Below are 24,361 nucleotides of genomic sequence, written 5' to 3'. Positions count from 1 at the left end.
TACTGTTATACAATATCTCTTTAAAATAAGAAAATAATAGTAAAGTCCATTTGAAAATATAAGATTAAAATTGATCAAATATTGGGACCATACATAGAATAATGTAGTATTAATCAATTTCTAAAGAAGACTTTAATTGAAGATTTGCATAGTTGGATACAATACAGAAAAAAGTGAGGTTAAATAGTGGTGAATAAATAGTCATTATTTGGAGCACATACATACCAACAGTTCATAAGGTTTTTGATCAACTATGTACTGATTTTATTATGGACATCAGTGACAGCTATTCAAATTGGGCTGCTCACTCCCTTGATCTTCATAGTCCCTGCCTTTCTTTACCTTCCCTTAACTACCACATGATGACACTATGCTTGGCTCCAACTAGCATCCCTGTTGATTTTTCCAGGCCTTTTCTTTCTCTGTCTCCCCTTAGCCACCCCTTAAGGGCATTATAGATGCAGGTAGTCCTTGACTTACTACCAGAATTAAGCCCCATATCTCTGTTGCTTAATGAGAGTTAAGTGAGTTTGTCCCATTTTGTGATCTTTCTTGCCACACTTGTTAAATGAATCATAGCAGTTAAGTTAGTAACATGGTTAAGTGAATCTGGCTTCCCCATCACCTCCCCAAAAGGTGATCACATGACCCTGGGACATTGAAACCATCATAAATATGACTCAGTTACCAAGCATCTTAATTTTGATTGCTTGATCATGGGGATGCTGCAATGTTCATTAAGTGGCAAAAATGGTTATAAGTTACTTTTTTCAGGCTGTTGTAACTTCGAATAGTGATTAAACGAATTGTTGTAACTCAAGGACTACCTGTACAACTTCAAGGATAACAAAAAAATGACAAAAATTACTAGAACCCAGGGTAGTTCTGGCTAAATTTGCTGCACTTGAAACTAAGAATACTGGCAGCTATGAAACTGCTGTCCCTTAGCTTCTCAGAACCTTCCTATTCCTACCTTCCCATAGCTGCTGATGTCCTGGTTTTTCCCCCCAACATCCTATTCAAATATATATGGAACATACATACTTGGGGTATAGTGCTAATTATGTTTATTCAGTCTCTGAAGATTTTATTAAAAATCTACAGGACTAAGAATTTTAAACATAACATTTTGCAACCTACTTTTCTTCACATTGTAATTCGTAAAATCAAAATCTTTTTGACTACAATCAAATTTAAAATATATATTGCAAAACAAAATTAGTTGGGGGCATCAGCTGATGTTAAGATTTACTTTTGATTATGTAGATTTTATCTAAACATAGCAAAGCCATTGACTATACAGATTGCAAATATGGCATGTATAAAACTTCCTTATTATGCCGGAACCCTTGATTATTTTGAGGGACCGGGACAAGAAGCTAGAGTACAAGCTGAATATGAACAAAACAAAATGTTCAAAAGATAAAGACTGGATACTGTCCTGCTGGTTATATCTGCTTAACTGGTAAATATTTAAATGATAAGAAATGTATTGTATTACAAAATATGACAGCTAGAATCAAACCTAGAGGCAAAACACAAGCATTCAGAGATCTGAAAATGATACCTCCTTGTTAACTGAAAGTACAAAAGCCTTTAAAGAATTCATTATGAAAGAAAAATAGAAAGTGAAAATCTGTGTTAATGTTTAATATTATGAGGATACATATAATGCCATTCTGGAATGGTACAGGTGATTGTAGAGAAGTTAAAGTGGTAGAAAAGTACTTATGCTCAAGTACAGGTAAGCTGGGCATTACAATGGAAAAACAAAGGTTATTTATTCTACTGAAGAAAGCAATGACAAATTTAAGATCCTGAAAGAAAAAGGACATTTCAATGATAGCAAAGATAAAAATACAGCTAAAACAGTTTTCAATGGTAATGTATCATTGTAAAGTTGGACAAGGAGAGAATTAAGACAAGCCCTTTGAATTATGGATTTGGAAATGATTATAAAGGGAACCACAGATTATAAGGAAAACTAATGATCAAATCCTGGATCAAAAATTGACTGCTCCTTAAGGCAATAACTGGGCATGTAATTTCTGTGAATGAAAACAAAACTATGCTTGGTGAGGCTAAGAAAATAGAAGGTGATAGATAACAAAGGGTGGATAAGAACAAGATTGGAAAATACTTGTAGAGCTGGGACAGGTGAACTTGGCAAGCATTTGCACAAAAGCTGCCAGAGATTGAGACCAATTTAATGGCACCTAATGATTAGAAAGCCAGTTTGATTTAGTGGTTAAGGCACCAGGCTAGAACCACAAGACTGATTTCTGGTCTTGCCATATGAATAAAAGCTAGCTGAGTGACTTTGGGATAGTCTCTCTCAGCCCAACTCACCTCAGATGGTTGCTGATGTTGGAAAAATAGGAGTAGGAAGGAGTATTAATTATGTTCACCATCTTGACTTATCTATAAAAATAAAGGCAGGATAAAAAAAACCTGAAATAAATTCATTTTGGCTTTAACTAAGATAAATTAAATCTCATTGGAGTTAATGGAATAAGCCAGTAGCAACTAGCACCTCCTAGCTACAGGCGTAACTGTAAAAAAAAAATCTTACTCCATTCAGATTTATTTCTAAATAATTGTGCAATAATGGCAGCTATCCTTGTGACCAACAGTGGGTGATTGGGCTTTTAATTTTGGAGTAAATCTATGCCTCTTGATTGATAAGGGTTTATATCAATGAATTGTACAAGAAACTAATTTAAAAGTACAATGGTCAGCATATATTTAAGAAAAAATTTCTCCTACAGTTAATTTAGTGAGAAATCTGAACAAATCTAATGTCAGCCTGGTTGAGGATTAAAGATCAGACCGGATTCAAAAAATAACCAGGGATTTAAATATTAGGGAAAATTGATGCAAGTGAAATTGTGTTTGAAAATTAGCAAAATATTGTACTTCCATTTTTACTGTGGACTACAGTATTCTAGATGTCTTATTGTTCAAAATAAAACATCAGGATGTGCTGTGGCACAATAAAAGTCAAAATACTGAATCAGAAGATATTAAACTGAAATTATACTTCCTTTGTATTCATTGCTATCACAAAATTTACATGAATACAGACTAGCTTTACAGATTGTCACTATCTTCTCCAATACATAATGTGTCTATTTGTTAGAAATCAACAAACCCCATTATCAAAAGAAGAAAGCTTTCACTTCATGTTACCTAAAAAACAGGGGGGGGGAGTTGGGGCAAAAAGCACCTCCATTCTAAAAATCAATATAATGGAAGCTTCAAGTCCGTCGGAATCGGAATCAGGCACAAACGTCAAAGAGGCAGAAAAGCAAGGTACAAGGGCGAGTAACCTTTCAGCCTTCGACTTGTGAGAGAGCACACTGAACAGACCTTCCGAAGAACGATCAATATTTTTACAAGAAAATATCTGTATACGCTAAGTATTTTTATAAGAAAATAATCTCTTCGATTCTCTTACATGACACCAACACTTTACAAAGAACATTTTTTTTAAAAAAAAAAAGAGGCAAAAAGGTACAAGATCTTTACAAAATTATCTCTGCCACCTTACTCATGTTGGCAGTTCGCAGGAGTTCTCTTCTTCATCAGGTCAGACTTTATCTGTACGTTCCAGCTTCCCTCCGGTACTTCAGAAAGAGGCAGGAAAGAAAAAAGAAAGAGAAACTGCAAGGAGGAAGGAAGCACAGCGTTCCGACCCACGACGCAGAGCAGCCATCAGCTGTCGCGAAGAGGCAGCGAACTCCAGCTACAATCCAGCTGTTCTCCCGGCAAGGATTTCTCGGAAGTCAGAAGCCAAGTTAGCGAAGCCGACGGCCGCGGCGAGCAAGAGCGAGAAGGGGGGAGCTTGTTGGTGTTTGGCGCCGGCGGAGGGAGTCATTCCTCCAACTGCACTTCCGGTCGGCATTTTGTTCTGAGAGGGAGCGAGAGCGACACATTCACGCAGCCTCTTATTTTTTCCTCCCTCTTCCTTTCCTCCCTCCCCGGTACCGACTCACCGTAAGCCAAGCGATCCCTCCCTGCCCCGCCCCGCCCGCGTCCACAGAAGGAGAGGCGGAGGCGGTGACGGCGGCGGAAGAAGGGAAGGAAGAAGCCGCGGTCGAGGAGATCCCCCTCCCCTCCGCTCGCTCCTTTCCTCCCTCCCCTCCCGGGGTTGGTCGCTCGGTGGGTGCGTGAGGTGTTTATCGAATCCGGTTCGGCCCGGCCTGTGTGGATGTTGGGGTGAATCAAGCTCGCTGGGAGGACGACGGCAAGGAGGAGAAGGAAGAAGAAAAATAAAAAGAGGAGGAGGAAGAAGAAGAAGAAGAAGACGGCGGCGGCGACTTCAGGGATTCGCTTCGGCCGCTCCCCCCCCCTCCTCGGCTCTACATGTTCGCTGCACTGAGGAGGAGACGGAAGAGGAGCCAGCCCCCCTCCCGGTCCGGATTATTGTTGTTATATTATCTCCCCTCCTCCTCCTCCCGCTCCGCGGCGGCCCAGTGGCGGATCCTCTGAGGAGGGAGGGGGGCGGATTTTTTTTTCCTTCTCCCCCCCCACCGCTTGGTTTTCGCTTGGATTCAGACGACGCTTACTCAGGTAAAAAGCCCCCGCTCGCGCTTTTCCGTCTCCGGGTTTCTTCTATTCGCTTCAAGATAAGCGGCGAGTTGGGCCTTCTTTCAGGCGAGGCGGCCCAGTCTGGAAGCAGAGCGGGGATTAGCTTTTTCGGCCGGTGTGGGAAAGAGGGGGGGGGGTGAATAATGAGTGGCAGCCAGGGGTGTTTCACGTTTCTCTCCGCCTCCTCCTCTTGGGGTTTTGACCGATGAGAGTGGTTTCTGCCGAGCTGCTGGAGATGCCTAGGCCCAGAGGAGGGCGCAGGCCCAGCGGCCAGCGCTTTCACTCAAGCTCGGGGATGAGAGAGGCGAAGTGGTTTCACTGTGACAGGCCTCGGCGCCCGAGAGCAAAAGTGGGAGGAGGAAACAATACAGTTAAACAGCGACTGGGCACCGAACCTGTGCCATATTTACAACTTGGGGTGGGGGTGGGGAAGGAAAGGAAAGAGACGAACATAATACGGTCCTAGTCAGAATAGGGGAGAGACGAGCGCTCATTTGTTTTCGGTTTGCAACAGTTGCATCTTTTTATTTGTCTTAATTTCAAATTTGTAGTTAGATAGCTATGATTAATATTATTGTACACATCCCCTCAAATGCATAGATTTTGTTGAAAAGTAAAACCAGTTCCTACTGAAGAATTTGCAGAACAGACGTCCAGTTCACTGGGAGTCCATGGGTTGCCTAGTACCATTTATGTCATACTTTCTAGATACACAGTGAACAGCTATTTTGGTCCTTAAGAGGAAAGAGTTATTAGTAAGAACAGATATCCTATTTGGAAAAGGGTTATCTATATAGCCGCTTGATGTTGTAAAGGTCAAGCCACTGAAATCATGCAAATTATAGTAATTGAGCCTGCCATTTTACGTATGTTTATGTGGGAATATGTTTTATTGAAGTCAGTGATGCATACCCTCTGAATAACCTGATTATGATTGGGTTGAAAAATGTTCACTTTCATGAAAAGCAGGTTGACCAAAATGTCTTTAAAAATTACTTTCAAATGTGTATAGTTTGTGTAACTTTGAATCAGATATCTGAAAGTTAATAATCTAATAATACATGCAAATGAAGAATGACTTGGGTAAAAACATTAGGATCTTTTAGAAACTGGATAGATGCCTGTAATTTTTCCAGTGTAATTCTAATTTCTTATATAGAGAATAGAGATATGATGAATTGTGATATTTAGCTGGTCTGATAGCTGTTTTTAAAATCAATTTAAATCTTAGGGTGGTTAAAACAAAGTGACATTTAATTGTGCTCAGTTCTTATTAAGTTGTAGGTGTTCTGATTTTTTTGGAAGTTAGTCTTACATTTAATATTTCTCAGTAAAGTAACTTTTGTTAAGAAAGTACAATTGAGCTTTTATGGCCTGATATGTTTAAAAGGATGAAGTTAATATAGCTGTCACATAGGAGGCGTGTTTTTAATGCTGTAAATCCATGTAGTAGTCAGCAGTGTGTCAGTGATTTGTATTGGTCAGGCAGCAGTTTGAATTTTAAAAAGCCTGAAGATCCTGCTGAGCCCCAAACCCGGCCTCTCTCCCTCCCTCCCTCCCTGTAATCTGCCATTCCTGTCTTTGTGCTGCCTGGGCCTGTTAAACACTGTTTGCAATAGGGCCTCAGGCCTGTATGCATGGGAGAGAAACCATTTTCAGTCTGAAAAAGTAGTTTTTTATTTTTGAACTTTATTATTTCAAGCATGAGTTACAATTTGCTTTTAAATGTTCCTGTTTGGGGAAGGTTGACTCTTCTCTGTGTGTTTAACTTTTATTTTAAGGTCCGGAATAGGTCTAATTTACAGAAAATGAGAGACTGTCCAGAGAAGAATCAAATACAGTATTATTCATAATCAGATAGTAACATTTGTGATGATTCCTCTGTTGCTTATATTAAATATGTGGGATTTTGCTTAAGTTGAAAAGAGGTTTATTCTCATATCTTGTGTCTTCAGTAAATTATTTTAATGCAAAATTTGCTCTTGAATCAGTTTTCTATAGGTGTATGGACTTTTGACTGTTCTTTGTACTTTATTTAAATTTCGTGTATTTGATAATATTCTTATTTGATATACTGTGTATTAAAAAGAAATCAGTACATTCAATTTGAAGTGTTTCTAAGACACCTGAACTATTATTTCAATAATACCTTGACATATTTCAATGTATATAATAAAAAACTATAGATGCCAAAACTGTTGCTCTCAAGCAGCTGAGAGAAAACTACCAGGAAATTTCTTAAAATATAAAATAGAATGTGTTAGTCTAATATTTGATTAGAATGCTGTGGCTAAGGAAATTTTCCCATAATTTCTGAGGATTTATAAAATGCACAATATCAATTATTTGAGTTCCTAAATAGTATAATTTTAAAAATAGGAGAATAGTGTATTGATATATAATAACACGTTATTTCATAATTCCAATTACACTAATTTTAAATAAAATCTTATTGTCTTCCATTAAAATTGATAATGAGATACCTAAAAATGGGGTTATTGACAGGAATTTAAGTAGATTATTATATCTGAGAAGAGTTTTTTTTTGGTAAACATTTGAAATAATTTCAGAAATAAAGAGGAATGCATTTAAAAATTAAAACTTGAGATTGTCTCAAGTGTAACTGTTTTACATGTCTGTTGAACAAAGCCATTTTTTCAATAAAATTTAAGAAATTGCTCATAAATTATTCTAGACATTCTAACAATGGAGCTACAAAAGGTGGCATTATAACTGCAAATTTATGCAATTGTTTATTTTGGTAAAATTGTGTGTGTGTGTACATACGTCTCTGTCTATACATACATACATGCATGCATACACTGGTGTATATATGTGTGTGTACAAACACACATATATACATATATATGTATATATGTATATGTACGTATACGTATGTGTGTGTGTGTGTATGTATATATGTATATGGAGAGAGCGATCAGTGGATATAGTAAGGGATTAATGTAGCTGAGATATCTATATAGATCCATATAGATCACGGACAGTGCTCTTGTTTAGAGTCTAGAGGAGGGGTGTCAAACTGCCTGTCCGCGGGCCAGACACGTCATCCAGAAGCCGCGCCCACCCGTTGCCGGCAATGGCAAAACTGTCCTGATGCATTGTGCGGCGTCACGTGATGTTGCGACTTTGACATGTCTGGTCTAGAGCACTCCTAATTTTGAATAACTGCACAAATTGTATGCTCTTTAAATATGACACAGCTAGCTTTTGTAGAGCACGTCAATTTACTGAGAATGCAAGAAAATTATTTACAAATTTTGCACTGATGGTCCAAACAGGGCCATATTTTATTATAAGAATCCTTAATGTATTATCATTTTGTAATACAAGTCTTAATGTTTCTACAAGATCAACAAAATTAATAAAAATGAACAATATTCAGTGCAGGAAGAAAGGAACTCTAAACTATGCCTGTGAAGAATGCCTTATGTCTGATAAAGATTCATGCATATTTAAAATTGTTTTTGCTTTTGACTACATAAATTCATTGTTTTATGAAAACAAATCTGATTTGTAATGGTGTAACTTGCTTCCATATATCCCAAGCAGGACTGGAATGCTCTGTAGGACATTTTGTATCCATGTGTCTGTAAACACACAAACATAAATTCAGTAGTAATGGCAAGCTGTATTTGATCCTGCAGATATTTTTTCAATTAAACCGAAGACTTTTGTTTAAAAATGATAATGATTAAATTTTATTTGGTTTTACTAAAGTTTTGTTACTAAAGTTTAAAAAGAATTATTTAATAAAATTTTATTCCTTTCATATTTAAATGTGTCAGATTTGCAGTTGTGTGTCCTTTTAAAGATGTAAATAGAATTGAAAATGTTATTTTTGCTTGATTATCTCTCACAATTTACACCTGCTTTCTAGTTTTTATATTAAATCTTTTAAATGTATTTTTCAAAAACAATCATCTGAGGCCTTTGACCTTCTTTTGCAAAAATCACTTGGTGAAGATTAAGATGAAGTTTAAGATATCTTTGTTAGAAAACCAAAGTAGTTTCCAATGTTGGTGACATGTTTCAAATATTTGGGGATAGTTCTTTATGCTAGGAGGACATAATATTTTATATTTCTCATAACAACCCAAGTATTATGTCACACTGTATTTCTTATACTGTACAAGAGGAGCCAAGTAAGTCAGCCAGTTTAAAACTAATTGAGGCCAACTCTTATATGAATTACAATTAAGACAGTACATCATTTTGCATATGAGCTCATTCAGTGAAAATATTTGCAAATATTTGCTCAGATAATGTGTACTTTATCATGTTGAGATCAACTTAACCAGAACTGAGATGAGGTCCTGGCTTACTATGTTTTAATTTTGTTTAAAGCTAGTTTTTTACCTCCAATGATGGGAAATTAAAGATACGGTAAATTATGGCTTCTCTCCTGGAGCATTCTGACTTTGAATGCTGAGCAAGGTGGAGCACTGTTCAAAGAACCTTGGATGTAACATAGCAAAATACTTCCATATGCTGTTAGGAAATTGATAGAACATTTCAGTTAAAACTTTGATTATCTTTATGTACTTATGTGTTATTATAGGAGCCGTGGTGGCACGGTGGTTAGAAGGCAGTATTGCAGGCTAACAGGAGTTCAATCCTGACTGGCTCTTAGTTGATTTAGACTTCCATCCTTCCAAGGTCGGTAAAATGAAGACCCAAATTGTTGGGGGCAATGTGCTGATATTGTAAACTGTTCAGAATGCTGTAAAGCACTAAGGAGCGGTATGTAAGTCTAAGTGCAATTGCTATTATGCCAGGTTATTTGAATTTTTTACTCTCAGCAAATTCTTGAAGTCAGCTTTGAGAATACTCATTATTTGAGAAGATTTTCATTGTGATGATATAATAGGTGAATCATTGGCCAATGTTTTATTATAGTATGTTTTCTTAAAATGAATGGTCTTGATTAATTTTATATATACCACTTTTTGTTCAAGCAGGCTCTAGCATAATATTCAATGTAATATAATGCCAGGCAGAATTCCGGGTGAGGTTCAAGGTGTTGGTAATGACAAAGCCCTTCATGGCATGGGTCCAGAATACCTTGGGGAGCACCTGCAGCCGGCGTCAACTTCCCTCCGCCCAGTACGCTCCCACAGAGAGGGCCTCCTCAGGGTGCCACCGGTCAAAGAATGCCGACTGGTGGCCCCCAGGGGGAGAGCGTTCTCTGTGGGTGCACCGGATTTATGGAACCATCTTCCGGTTGAGCTCCGGATGGCGCCCGATCTCCGCTCCTTCCGGCGCGATCTTAAAACCCATCTCTTTAAACAAGCTGGCCTGGCCTGATGGGACGGGGTAGGATTTTTATAAATGACTTTAATTTTAAATTTGTATTAATTTATGGGCATTGTTTAATCATGTTTTAATAATTTTAATTTTTGTATCTAATTTTTATATATTGCCCTGTTCACCGCCCTGAGTCCCTAGGGAGAAGGGCGGTATACAAATTAAATTAATAAATAAATAAATAAATAAATTCAACAGGAATTAATGTGCAGGTGAGGTTTATTCCATTTTCTTTCTCTTCTACATTGGTTTATATCAAGATTGTAAGTTTAAAAGCCTAAATTGACTTCTGGCCTATCTTTTATTACGTTTTGTATTAGTAAGTTTCTGTTTGCAATTTTTGCTACATGTAATACTGATTACTGATCAGTAAAAAGATTTGATTTGAAGTTATTTGTCAATTTGAAAAGAAAGTTAGCTTTTGAAGGGGTTTACTATGAAAATAACAGATTTTTAAGTTTTTTAAGGGAACATTTACATTCTACATACTAAATGAAAGCTAAAGATGCATTCTTATATATTCTTAGCTCTGCATAAATTTTAGAACTTCGTAGTTCTAGAATTCAATTTTACAAGTTAACCCTGGAGTATTATTAAATAAGTAATTATCCTCTGTGGGCATTACTGTGGTTGTTTTCACAGTCAGACAGGTGTACAGACTGGATTTGCCATTTTTATCTACCTATAAACCTATAGATGTTTTTTTTTATTGCACCCAAGGTGTCTCTCCATATTATCCTTGTTTTCTTTGCCACAGATAAAATAAGATAATCTTTATTGTCATTTTTACTGTGAGCACACTGGCCCACATTAAAATACAGAGACCTGCAAATAAAAATAGACCTGCAAATACTTTTATTTGCAGGTCTTTGTATTTTGTGATTGTTTTTAGTTTTTTCTCCTCTTCTGCTATCTCCAGATTTTTGCAACATCCACTATCACTATGAATAATATTGTTCATCTTTCAGCCATAAGTTTGGACTGGACTTGGCACTATTGAGTCCTTCCCAAGGACCTGAGCTAGGCAGATGTTGTTTGATGGGTATCATCACAGGATACAGGATACAAACTCTTCCAAGTAAAGCTGCCTTTAACAGTTAATTGATATTATCAATACTTGTGGTGTTCAAGTGGTGCTCAACACGTTTCGGAGTTGCGCCCAAGGTGCCTATTAAATATATTACTATTGATACAGTACTATCTTTGCTTTTCTTTTCTTTTTTTTGTCCTAGTCATTCTACTACTTTTTGCAGGTCTTTTGCAGTATAGTTGTAAGTCTAGACTCTTATGTGGGAGGTGCCTTCTGTTTATTTTTTAAAATCCAGGTACACTTTAGCTTCTTCATTTTCTATTTGCCTCTCTCGTGGTCCCATCAATTCTTGCTTGCAGATCTTCCAATGCATCTTCCAATGTTGCTACTTTGTCATGTTGATTTTTGTAGTCAGTCTGTCTAATAATCTTGCTGTAGCTGACTAGGTGGTCCACTGTTTCTTCAGCTTCTTTGCACAGATGGTATTTGCTATTTGTTGTTGTCTTTTCAGTTCTGGCTTTGTATGCAGGTTTTTTTCCCCCTTAAAGCTTGGTCGTGTGCAGCCAGAATTAGCTCCTTTGTTTCTCTCTTCAATTTCCTATTCTTGGCCATTGCCAGGTCTTCTTATTATCTGCTTTGCCTGCTTTTTTAAAGTGTACTGGTAAAGTACATTATTTTATTTTCCATCTACAAGTTACAGTGGTATTGAAAAAAATGACCTATGACCATTTTTCACACTTATGACCATTGCTGCATCCCCCGTGGTCACATGACCGAAATTCAGATGCTTAGTATTTGATTTATAGTGGTTGTAGTATCCAGGTTCATGTGAGCATCTTTTGTAACCTTCTGACAAGCAAAGTCAATGGGGAAGCCAGATTCACTTAGCAGTCATGCTACCAATTTAACAATTGCAGTGATTCACTTAACTACTGTGACAAGAAAGATAATAAAATGGGGCAAACTCACTTAACATCTGTTTCATTTAGCAACAAATTTGGGGTTCATTTTTGGTCATAAGGCAAGGACCACCTGTATTCTACACATGCATCTTCCATAATTCAGTTTTATAATTAACCCAGAGCCAAGAAGAGCTTATTATTTTAAAATTAAGGAAGTGATAAATGCATAAAGTTGCAGGATATAGTTAACATGGTGTGCCGCTCTGTAACAATGGTTGAAATTTTGCTTCTGACACTCAACTTTGAACATACTATGTGTGAGTTTGAAATATATATTTTGTTATGGTCGTAATCCAAAATAAAGTTTAGATCAATGCCCTAGAATATAATAATTTTAAACTAAACAAGTAGACTTAATATCCATTACAGTTAAGAAGCTTGCATGGTGATTTTGCAGATTCTGGTGACAAAGTCAGAAACTAGGTCTCATAAGCAACAAACATATCAGACATTAAAAACTAAAGATTATAATTATGAGATACATCCACCCTAATTGATAGTTGAGGTAATACAGGAATAATAAAAATAAAGTATAAGTAGACTGGTGATTTCAGTAAAGGAGACAGAATAATCAAATACATCCCATTGATTCTGTCCCTTATGGTTCACAAAAAATGCATATTCAGTGATAAGCATAATATATTTTTCCACTCAGAATGAACTAATCTTTCCTGATTTGCCTGAATAATACTGAACCAAGGAATAGGTATGGAGTAGAGAAGTACAGTATGATTTGCATATAAGTAACTTGTAAATATAGTCATATCAAGCCAATAGCAGTTGTCTCGAAGTGAGCATCTGAATTTTCTGTACAATATAATTAGCAATGATTGGCTAGCAAGCAACTTTAAAAGGGCCAGGTCCTTATGCTACCAAATAAAGGCACAGATCTGTCTCTCTCTCTCTCTCTCCCACTCCACCTTGATGCAGGAGAGAAGCAGAGTGAATAAACTTTAAACTTCAAGAGGTTTCATCTGCCAGCAGCCTGTTGTGTTTCTTTTTTCTTTTTTCTCTTTCTTTCTTAGTATTAAGTTAGGAAGCCAATGAATTAGCACCCACCATTGTATATTGTGCAGAGATGATTCTTTTGAAGGTGAGCCATGCTTTATTTTAATATTATGAATAGTGACATGTAGAACATAGGCTTCTTTACCTGATTTTGACCATATTTTGAAGACATAGAACTAGATAATGTTGCATCCTCAACTCAATATCTTGAGCGCATAATAAACAGTTGAAAAAAAATAGGTTTACGCTGAGGTAGCCATAATATAAGGGAACATTATGTTATGGTTTTCCTGTTCACCAAAACAAAATTTTAAAATGTAGAAGAATATAATGTTAATATGATACTTAAAACAAAAAGTGGAAAAATAACTATGCCTTTCCAAGGACGGTTAAAATGTTTTATATAATTAAAATTTCTGCAGTTTGATGCATTAATATGGAACCTATAGAACAAAGGTGTCAAACTGTCGGCCCTCAGGCCGGATGCATCACGAAGAAACCGCACCCACCCCATTGCTGGCAATGGGGAAAAAGCTCCAATACATCACGTGATGTCGCATGTTTGACATGTCTGCTGTAGAAGTAATACATTGTTAAGTAGCAGATAAGATTAGTATGTTTCTGTTTGCTGAGACATGCATCGGCCAAGAATGCTAATACTGGCAATGTGAAGAAAGTTGAAATATTTCTAAGGAAGTATTTGTGCATTGTGTGATCACTTGTTCTTGTAAATCAGTATGAAGATTAGGCAACAGCTTGTACCTGCAAATAAACTTTTGGAAAAAGTAGTTTCAATAAGTTCTTGATTTTTTAAAAATCTATCCTAATTTTCTAATTTATTTCCTCTGTTAATTGTTGTATTCTATTAAGATTAGATTTTAGCTTATGTTGATATTGTATTACTGAAAATTAGTTTCTATGAATTATATATAGACGTGTTTTTAACTTCAGTTTGATATTTGTGTAATAAAAAATCATGTTTTGAAATATTGAGGTTCAAAAGTACTGTGCTTGAGTTTTCTATTTATAACATAGCTTGATATTCCTATTTATAAACAATTTAGCTCTCAGATTTGGATAGGCAGGTGACTTCAGCATGGAATTTGCACAGTGTTGGTTATTATACCCATTATAGTTGCCAAACTAACTTGACATTAAATGAAGGTTTACTTCAAGTTAATTCTCAAGTAAATTAGGCAACATAATTCTCTAACCTGGCTACAACTTTTAGTTTGTAATAAAGATCAGAGAAAAAAAGCAAGGCAATTATTAGTATCGAAATTAACTTTTCCATCTCTTTTTTTCTTCCAATGGTTTCTTAGATAAAATTATGTATTGTCTATTCTTACATAATAGAACTACACTGGTTTCTCATTAATATCCTCATATTTGAGCACAGTTAGTGTATGAAAATGGATCTGTTCCTTTAGCTGGGGATCTATTAAATTTATGTTGCAAATTGAACCATATATCAGATTTTGAGTCATAAGGAATGGGTGTAAATGCTGATTCTGAGAAAAGGAATGTAAACATTTTTAAGATTTAGTTTGTTTGTGGTTTAGCTTATGCTTACTTAAAAAAAGCCATAATTGGACTTTCCAGGAATGCTTGCGTAGACTTGTAGTAAGCATCTGAGACATAGAACTTATAGATTAAGCATGTTTTATTTGTGGTCTAACATTTCTGTTTCCCTCATCCTATATTTTAATAGTTTGGGAGCTTAGAGAATTAGAGTTGACAGTTTTTCAAATGAGTCTCCTCCACATATGTGTTGTTTGAATGCATTCTCTTCATTTTAATACAAAGAGTATTAATCTCTTTGGTCACTGCTGCTTATATAGTTGTTCCAGTTGTTCAATTCTTTGCTATTACTATCTGATAGAGATACTAAGATGAAATGTGCAGTTATTTGTTTGCCAAATATGAACTCTGCTACTGTAACACCTTTCAAAATGTGCTCTTTAGGAAATAATCTGTGCAGGCTGAAGCTCAAAAAAACACCTAAGTGTCAAATCTTATAAAAAAAACCCCTGCAAAGCAGGTTGATATTTATAGACAGACTTATTTTAATAAGTCCATGTATGTGATGTGAACTTGAGAGAGATATTGGTAAGTCGGAAATTATGCTACATAAAAAAAGAATAGCAGTCTGTAATACAGCTAAGGAAAAATCAAAATTTATAATATGTGGAACTGTGTAAAGGGAATACTATAGATACCTGGACCCTCTTTGGGAAGGGTGATCCAGAGTGCCATCTCCAGGGCCATGCAGAGGAATTTTTGAAGCATGGAGAGGATAAAATCGCTTGGATTTGTTTGCAGTTGGATTCCAAGCATGGTGCAAATCCTGTGGAGATGGCCAGGGAACATACTTACCAAGTTATCAGGGAACAGTTTGATTCTTTTAGACCTGAGAAAGTGGACAGGGTCCTGCGGAATTCAAACACTGTCACCTGCATATTAGATTCATGCCTCTCCTGACTGGTTAAGGGCACCTGAGAGGTGTCATGTGGGTGGGTCCATGTATTGCAGAATTCATCCTTGTCAGAGGGAGTGTTTCTGGCTCCTTTTAAAGAGGCACTGGTGCTCATCTACATAAGAAACCATTGCTGGATCTTGTTGCACGATTTTTGTCCAGTCTCCCACCTGCTCTTTTTAAGAAAAGTGGCCAAGAAAGTGGTGGTGTTGCAACTCCAGAGGATCCTCATGGAAACAGACTATATAGACCATTTTCAGTCAGGTTTCAGGCCCAGATATGGGACTGAAACAGCATTGGTAGCACTCATGGATGATCTGTGGCAGGAATGGCATGGAGGTGACCAGGATGACCTTTGCCTAACTCCAGGTTGTGCTACAATTATGCCCTGGACAGGAAGGCTCTTCACTGTGTCACTCATGCCCTGGGTCATCTCTCACTTGGACTATTGCAACACACTCTATGTAGGGCTACCCTTGAAAAGTATTCAGCCTTCTGAAAACCTCAGCCTTCTGTACCGCAGCCCCTGCCTTATGGAGCATCCTGCCCCCAGAAGTCAGAAAGGCCCCCATTCTCTTGACTTTCCATAAAGAGGTCAAAACTTGGCTCTGCAGCCTCATGGGTGGGGGGTACAGAGGACCACACAACCGTGGAGCTGGCTAGCCTCATGAGAAACCCCCCACACACCTGTAATAACCAATGTTAAATGGCCACCTTGGGTTTTTTTGAAGCTTATAATCTCATTGTATAATTTTAATTTAGAAATATGAAATATACATTTTATTATTAGTTTAGTGCACACATACATCCTAAAGTATATGCTGAAATTTCTTTCATAATCCAGAATCTTTGGAACTGGAGCTGTATGCAGGATGAAGCAATAAATACATCTTTTTTTCCTGTTAAGCCAATTGTTCTTAGCTTAATTACTGTTGCTGCTATAGTAGCTGCATATCAGAATTTAAAGTTCACTGGAGTGAGTAGCTATGTTAAATCTAATAAATAATGATCACTATATTTGGACAGACCATCATTATTACTAATATTCTGAAATGTGTCAGGATTTTGATTCTCTTAATCTTGTTAGGATTGCGTTTATTTTTCTATGTCCAGCTATGAATAAAGTAATTTTCTATGGAAAATCTGGAGTACAAGTCTCAATATTGATTGCTTCATAAATTTTCTGGGCACTTAGTTGCTTGTACCCTAGCCAAATTCTCACCTTAGATGGTACAGTTATCTTACCTATTCTGTTGCAATGCTTTGTAATGTAAAATCACAATGGTACTGTCTTCTGTTACTGAGTGTACTAGGTGTAACTCAGAAGGCCTGAATTGTTGATTTCACTGATTCAGCTAGTCAGGATGTCTCTGTGCTACTTCTGAAGTTTGAAAGTGACAAGTCACTGAATATAGGGAGGTAAAGTAGGAGATTACTATTATCCTCATAACTTAATGAATCATTATGACTCTCGAAGCAGGACTACATAACCTTTGCACTCATCCAGCAGAGTTTATATCAATTTGTTGGCTTTCCGCTAGTATAGTCATTTAACTTAATTGAACTTGCTTATAAAGTGGAACAAAAGTTAAATTTAAGGTGAACTAGTTATTGCTATTGCTATATAACTATTGCTAGCTGAATGTAATATAACAGTTTATAGTGAACTAAGTGTAGCAGAGAAAGGTAATGAGCAGTGGTGGAATTCAAATATGTGAATGACCAGTTCTCTGTGTGATGCTGCTTCTGAAGTCCGTTCTGGGCCTGGGCAACAAAAAATTAGCTACTGGTTCTGCCAAAGTGGTGGGAACTGGCTGAGTCCCACCACTGGTAATGAGTAATGTAAAATTGTCAAGTTTTTGAACTGTTATAAGCAAAAAATTATAAGAATTTATTTTACAATTTAGTTTCATTAACTTTTTTGCTTAGGGTACTTAAATATTCATATATATATATATTTACCAAAAGTAATTATAGCTATTTTATACAAATATAGAAGTAGTGACTTGTCAGTATTTTTGTATCACATTTTAAGGTGGAGTTTATTCAGAACATAGTGACCATGATAAAATTATTAAACAAAAGACTGTCCTTTGGACAAATAATAAGGGTGATAATGAGTCACTCTGAAAGATGTCTCTACTAATGTTGACAAGCCAATATTTTTCACTTCCAACCACTAGTTTACTTCCAACCACTAGTTCTGCCCACTCATTTTTCCTATAAGCATTTTAATGCTTTTATTGACACTAGTTCTAGTTTTATTGATACTAGTTCCAAACACTTGATAATCAAATGCCTTTTTATAATCAATCCAGACCGTATATAATTTACGGGGTTTTTTTGGATTTTGCAATTACTCAAAACTATTTATCAGTCAGAAGTTGATCTTTTGTACTTCTGTTTTTCCTTTTATTTTCTTTCTATTCTACTGGAATGATGGTATTTTCTTTAAATAATCTTGGATGTTGTCTGCTATTATTCTTGTGAGTATATTAAACATTGTACGCAAGCATGTTATTGGCCTAGAGTTTTCTCGTTTTGTCCTTTTCATCATTACTAACCAGTTGCTGATTTCTCTACTGTATGCATTCATTAAGCTATGTAGATATAACTGGATGTAAGCCAGTTAGATATTGGAGCCAAAATTCATGCAGTTGATCATTTCCAGCAGATATCCAGTTTTTAACCCCTTTCACTCTATTTTTAACAATTTGCTGTTTGTCAACTCTGCAACAAACTTGGCTGCAGGTTCATTTTGGGTTTCCACAAGAAGGGGATTTGGGGAAGGTATTTCTGGCAGTCTAAACCAGCGTTTCCCAACCTTAGGAACTTGATGATGCGTGGACTTCAACTCCCAGAATTCCCCAGCCAGCTATGCTGGCTGGGGAATTCTGGGAGTTGAAGTCCACGCATCTTCAAGTTCCTAAGGTTGGGAAACGCTGGTCTAAACATAACATGTGCAACACTTGTGGGAACCAAGGTCATTCCCATGCCAGAGGGATGGAGGAGGATTATTTGAGTTAGAAAAGCCCGCCAAGGGGTTCTATTGGGTAGCATGAATAGAAAGGTGGGAATTGTTACATTGTATTACTTTGATTCTTCTGGGAAGGTTTAGATCTGGTTTCACTTTTGACCATGCTGATATTAGGTATCCAATAAACATGTTCTTTGAAGAGCTTTCTTGCCTCGGAGTTCTGATTTATTTGGTCTTATTGATCGGAACCTTTGACACTGTTATTATTAACTCTTCCATTTGATTTTTACTAAATTCAACTTCAGATTATTTTAGCCATCCACCATTTTTATTATAGTCTTTTTTGAGTTTCTGATCTTTTCAAAAAGGATTGTTCATGTGTCTGGATTCATACACTATGCAAAGCAAAACCAGACAATCCGTACCTTGAGATTCAAGGTGCTGGTGATGACCTATAAAGCCCTAAATGGCTTGGGTCCGGATTATCTGAGGGAACACCTGCTGCCGACATTAACTCCCCATCGTCCTGTGTGCTCCCACAGGGAGGGCCTTCTTAGGGTACCGCCGGTGAAGGATTGCCGGCGGGTGACTCCCAGAGAGAGGGCCTTCTCTGTGGGTGCGCCTGCCCTTTGGAACCAACTTCCTATGGAACTTAGGACTGCCCCCAACCTCCGTTCATTTCGCCGGGACCTAAAAACTTGGCTCTTTGAGCTGTCTGGCCTAGACTGAGGGGTTTTTAATTGGGTTTTAAAGTTTTAACTTTTGGGCTTAAATTTAATTAATTGTTTTAAATTTATTTTAACTTTTGTACTGTATGGTTTTAATTGCCCTGTAAACCGCCCTGAGTCCTATGGGAATAGGGCGGTATATAAGTCAAATAAATAAATAAATAAATAAAATATTATAACATAATGTATAAATTTAGACATACTCTAAGAAGACTGTGTTAAGAAATAAAATAAGCCATATTGCAGACATGTCAAACTTGTGATATCATGTGACATCACACAACATATTGGGATGGTTTTGTCACTTCCGGCAATGGGGTGGGCACTGCTTCTGTGGGACGCATCCGCCCCGCGGACCGGCAGTTTGACACCCCTGCCATATTGGAATAAAAATTATATAGGATTTTGCTTGCTCTAGAATACTTTTTTTTAAACAAATATTGTATTGATGTATGAAGGTGCCTGTCTTATATTTGTTGGAATTAAAGATGTGTTACAACAACAGAATTTTCACCCTACTGAAGCAGTTACCAGTTAAAACAGGGGTGTCAAACTGCCGGCCCATGGGCCGGATGCATCATCTGGAAGCCGCACCCACTCCATTGCCGGCAATGGCAAAACCATCTTGATATGTTGCACGATGTCATGTGACATCGCACGTTTGACATGTCTGAGTTAAAAAATGAGATGGTAGGCTGGCAAAACAGCCCATTATTTAAGGATGTACTTAAATCTGATCCTAGAAGTTTAAACTCAAAATTCAAAGTGCTGGTTGTCATCTGTTAAGCTCCTTATGATTTGGGATTGGATTATTTGAGAGACCACCTTTTTCTCAGTTATTTGCACTGTCCAATCTAGTCTGGCAGGACAGGCAAATGTTAGTCCTTCAAGGTAATCCATGCAAGAAGCGTTACCAGGAGGATCAGCACTATCTATTGTAAGATTATAATAAATAGAATCTTGCAAGTATTTCTTGCAAGTTCTTCCCTCCTTTCTTTTTAATCTCCAGAAAACTAGGGAGGGCCCTACTGAAATGCTTCCTGTGATTTTTACCTATGGGCTGAGCTGCCTCTTATCAGACAATTGCTTAAGCTGTGGGTCTTCCTTCTCTCTCCCGAGGTCACACACATATACCATCACATTATATTCTGGCTCCCTTTGAACAAGGAATGCTAGTTGAGACATACCTTTTCTCCTGTGGCATCTGCCATAGGAAACATTCTTACTCTGGAGATTGGAATTGCCCTGACCCCATTGGCCCTAAAGACCTAGTTCTGGACTTGTGTAAAGAGTTCCATTTCCTAGCTGTGCTAGAGACTTCTAATTTTGACACCTTGGCTGCTGTGTATTTTAATACTTGTATTTATGGTTGGCATTTTTAATACCAGACATATTGAATAAACTAGTTTTTCCGTGACTAGCTTTCTGTGAATCTAAAGCTTCAACCCCATTTCTTCATTCTTTCACAACTCTGTATCAAAAAGCACATAATCTTTTCAGGAAAAAATGAGCTAAAATAGGACTTAAGTAGTTTCTACCTTTTTTATTTGTATGTATTTTGTGTTCATGTAGCAGCAGCTATCTTGCACTATTTTCTTTGAATTTTGAACATATCCAACATAATTGTTATTACCATTCTTTGCTAATCTTGGGTCATATTCCTCTCCTTTTGTTTGCCTCCTTTCAATGTTCTTTTTGGGTTTTTTAATCTGCTTTATGCTTTTGATGTGTCCAGAGTGGTTTCTTTTGTCTACCATATTTCTTGTTAGAAAAAATACTTTTTAGAGCTAATACTTTGGATCTAATCTGTTGTAGATGAGGTTTTATTTTGACAGCAATGTTTGCAGATGGTACTTTGCAGAGGTTTTGCTGTAGCTAGGTTTAGTTTTGAATTGGGTTTAATTTTAGTCATGCTGTACATTTCTGTATGTTAAATTCACTGCATCAATAGTTAGTTTCAGATATATTGATTTGGGAAAATGGAGATTTTGGGGGAGATATTTGAATTTAAAAAATCTGCATTTTTATAAAGTTCTTGCCCATTTGGCTTCATATAAATAAAAGTGGTCCAAAATTCTTATCAGACTTCTTATTAGACCCTTACTGCATATCAAAATATGAGGAGAAAAATGGAAGAATATGTTGGGACTCAAAACCGAATGTTGAAAATTTTAGTAATCATCTGACATCTAGCATTAAGCAACAGAGATAGAAAATATGATTCTTGTTAAGTCATGAGACAATTGAAAGAAGAAGGTGTCAGGTTTAAACTTGAGACCTCCTTGTCAGAAGGGACTATAACTTAATTCTGTCATGAAGAATCAACTGCTTGGTGTCTTCATTCTTTTTGCACAATAAAGATTCTTTACTAGCTGTGCATATTGAATGTCTGAAATGCCTGGGAAGTTTCACATTTGAATCAACTAAGGCAGAGGACCCCAACCTTTTGGGCATCAGGGACTGGTTCCGTGGAGAGAGGTTTTTCCATGGACTGGAGGGGACATGGTTTTGTGTGTTGCCTGCACCCCACAGATGGGTCTTTGCTTCTTTGTGCGGCCTGGTTGCTGGCATGCTGCGGCCTGGTCCCTGGACCTGGGGATGGGGACCCCTGAACTAAGGAAGGGAATCTGACTGCAATTTTTAACAATTTACTTTTATAAGGTTAGAGATAAATAGCTTTTTACACAGATCATCCTTAAATTGTCAGTAGAGTTTGAAACTGAAACTATGAGTGGTGATAGAAAGTTGCCAACCTTAGCAACTTTTAAGATCTGTAAATTTCAAGTCCCAGAATTCCTCATCCAGCCATGATGCTTCTACTTGTGCCTGCAAAACCTCACTGTTTAGTAATTATCTTAAGCTGTATGGTGATTTCATCTCACCATGTTGAAGAAATATCTGAACTCAGTAATCTACTAAATTAAGTTAAATAACACAAAGTTCATTTGTGATAACACTGCAAGGCTTTCTTTCCACAATTAATTAATTCCACGATTAAAATCTACTAGGGTTGCATCAAATGTTTTCAAACATTGCCAGCTGAAATTTTGACAATCAAAACACAAAAATTGGATGGTTGCACGGCTGAAAACAGTTGTGAATCTTAATTCACTAGTTTAAGACAAATAATGTAATGGAAATAATACAAATAATATAATGGAGAGTTGTGTCAGAAAGAACTTGCTTCAGATTGTTATACTGAACTGATTAGGTAACACTGTTAGATAAAAGGGGCTCTTGCTTTCCTTTCACCATCTTGTTTTATTGCTGTGGAGGTTTAGCTCTTGGCATTAAAGTTTTATGTCCAAGTTTTACAGTACTTGTAGTCCTTGTTTAAGGACCAGCAACTCAGTTGTTAAGCAGTCACTAAGTGAACCATGATTGTGCAATCTTTCTTCAACTTTGGTTTCCTTTACAGACCTGTGAAGGTTGTAAATGTGAGGACTGGTCGCCAAATTACTTTGTAACTTTGTAACCATTGTAACTGCGAACCGTTAAAATGAGGCAGTCATTGAATTAGTCACTGAATAATACTTTTGCAATAAATGTGAGCATTAATCATCCACTTTCCTGGGATAAACAGTGAAATAGAATAGATTTACCAAAAATGTTACAAAATTGTTACATTTACTGTTTTAAATGTTACTGAAATAATCAGATATAAATTTTCATCTACTGAATATGGCTCTTGGCATACCACTCAAAGTCCAAATACTAGTTATGTGCAAAATTGAATTGTGTGTTTGTAAAAAAATTCATTCTCTAGAATGTTTTTTTTCTCACAGAAAGAGTACTTCTCTAAGCATTATTTAGGGGAATGTTTTGTCTGGAAAAGGAAGTGGTTCATGATGTTCTCAGAGCAACCTAGGCCTGAAAGGGAATTGGCCCATTTTGTTTTGCACATCCATACCAGTATGGACCGTGATCCAGAAAATTTGTAATTTAAGGTAATGCATGATATGGGCAGGTAATCTCTTGTCAATTCACATGTGCAAGACAAGTTCTAAAAAGGTGTCACTTCTTAGACTAGAATGGTGTTTTTTTTTGTCATAATCCTTGCTTTCCCCCTCAGGAGTAGCTTTTTCAGTCTGCAGAATCTCCCAGGTTACAAAACAGAGGTGAAATTTATTCCTAATTGTCAGATTACCTATTTGTTGCCACAGAAGACTTCTGGCTGCCCGAACTCTGCAATATATATTCGAAAGAACTACTCTGTAAAGCACAAAGAATGAATGAAGTAATTCTCTGAAGAGGACTAAAGCAGCCAAATCTTCTGGAGGTCTTTGAAGGCTTTTTCCAGCTATCTGTCTATGAGTATAAATTCACAAACATCATTTCCATTCAGATAGCCAGCATTGTGGATTACATGCATATACATGAACGTGGACCTTGGAAAAACTTTCACAGCTGTATGGAGTCTTCTAGAGGACTCTGCTATTTTAAACTTTCAAAATACCACTTTGCATGCAGTAATATACTCTGGAGACTGTCCTTTTCAGATGCTTTGTAATGCTAAATAAGCATTGCATAGAAGAGATGCTCAAAAAACAAAACACCATGCTTGTACTAATTAAGAACTCACAACTGCACTTTCAGTGCATTCATAACATGCATTCACAAAAAACTTAAAAAATGTCACAACACAGCCAGAACACATAACCCACAGCAAAACTGCAAAGTACACAGAGAAAACAAACCCTGATTTTAAAAGGTTCCTGAAAGCTTCCTTCCCCCAATGTACATGCACAAATCTAGAATTAGCAATGGAGTGTCTCCTGAACTGGGTGAACCCTAAACCCACAGCCACTTAATATTCCTTTGATTGAACTGAAGCCTCTTGTTCCCCATTAAAACTCCCCCCCATACCTTCTAGACCAGGGGTCCCCAACCTGTGGGCCATGGCCCATTACTGGTCCATGGCCTATTTGCAACTGGGCCATGTGGCTAGCTGATTTGCATGAGTATGCACAGCCCCATTTGCGCAAGCGTCACGGGGGCTCAGGATCCCACTCGCGCAAGCGTGGGGTTTGTTGGGCCACTCGTGCTAGCATCGCAGGTGCTCAGGGCCTACTTGCATGAGTGTCATGGGTGGTCTTGGCCCCACTTGGATGAGCAATGGATGGTCGTGCATGCACCTGTGCCTCCCCCACCCACAAAACCACCCCTTCTTTCCCCCCTCCCATCTGGGCTGCCAACCCAGAAAGATTGGGGAACACTGTTCTAGACTACAAGAAAAAATATTGACGGTATCATTTGGTCCTGCAA

At 37.2% G+C, this 24,361-nt stretch overlaps 1 protein-coding gene and 1 long non-coding RNA gene across 3 annotated transcripts in view; one reads left to right on the top strand and one right to left on the bottom strand.

Annotated features, from left to right (window-relative positions):
* Positions 1-4,695, bottom strand: LOC310635545. Its single transcript, XR_014491449.1, has 2 exons — positions 4,569-4,695; positions 1-3,910 (listed from the first exon to the last, which is right to left on the bottom strand). It is a non-coding gene; the product is annotated as an uncharacterized lncRNA (long non-coding RNA).
* NIPBL (NIPBL cohesin loading factor) overlaps positions 3,903-24,361 on the top strand; it is a 169,246-nt gene continuing 148,787 nt past the window's right edge. For both annotated transcript variants that reach the window (XM_083354590.1, XM_083354591.1), the window contains exon 1: positions 3,903-4,572. The gene's annotated coding sequence lies outside the window, so the exon portion shown is untranslated. The remainder of the gene's footprint in view (positions 4,573-24,361) is intronic.

Source organism: Vipera ursinii (assembly GCF_947247035.1).
Source record: "Vipera ursinii genome assembly, chromosome: 2".
Taxonomy (NCBI): domain Eukaryota; kingdom Metazoa; phylum Chordata; class Lepidosauria; order Squamata; family Viperidae; genus Vipera; species Vipera ursinii.
Note: the sequence above shows the minus strand (reverse complement) of the source record. Positions and strands in the feature narration are given on the sequence as shown.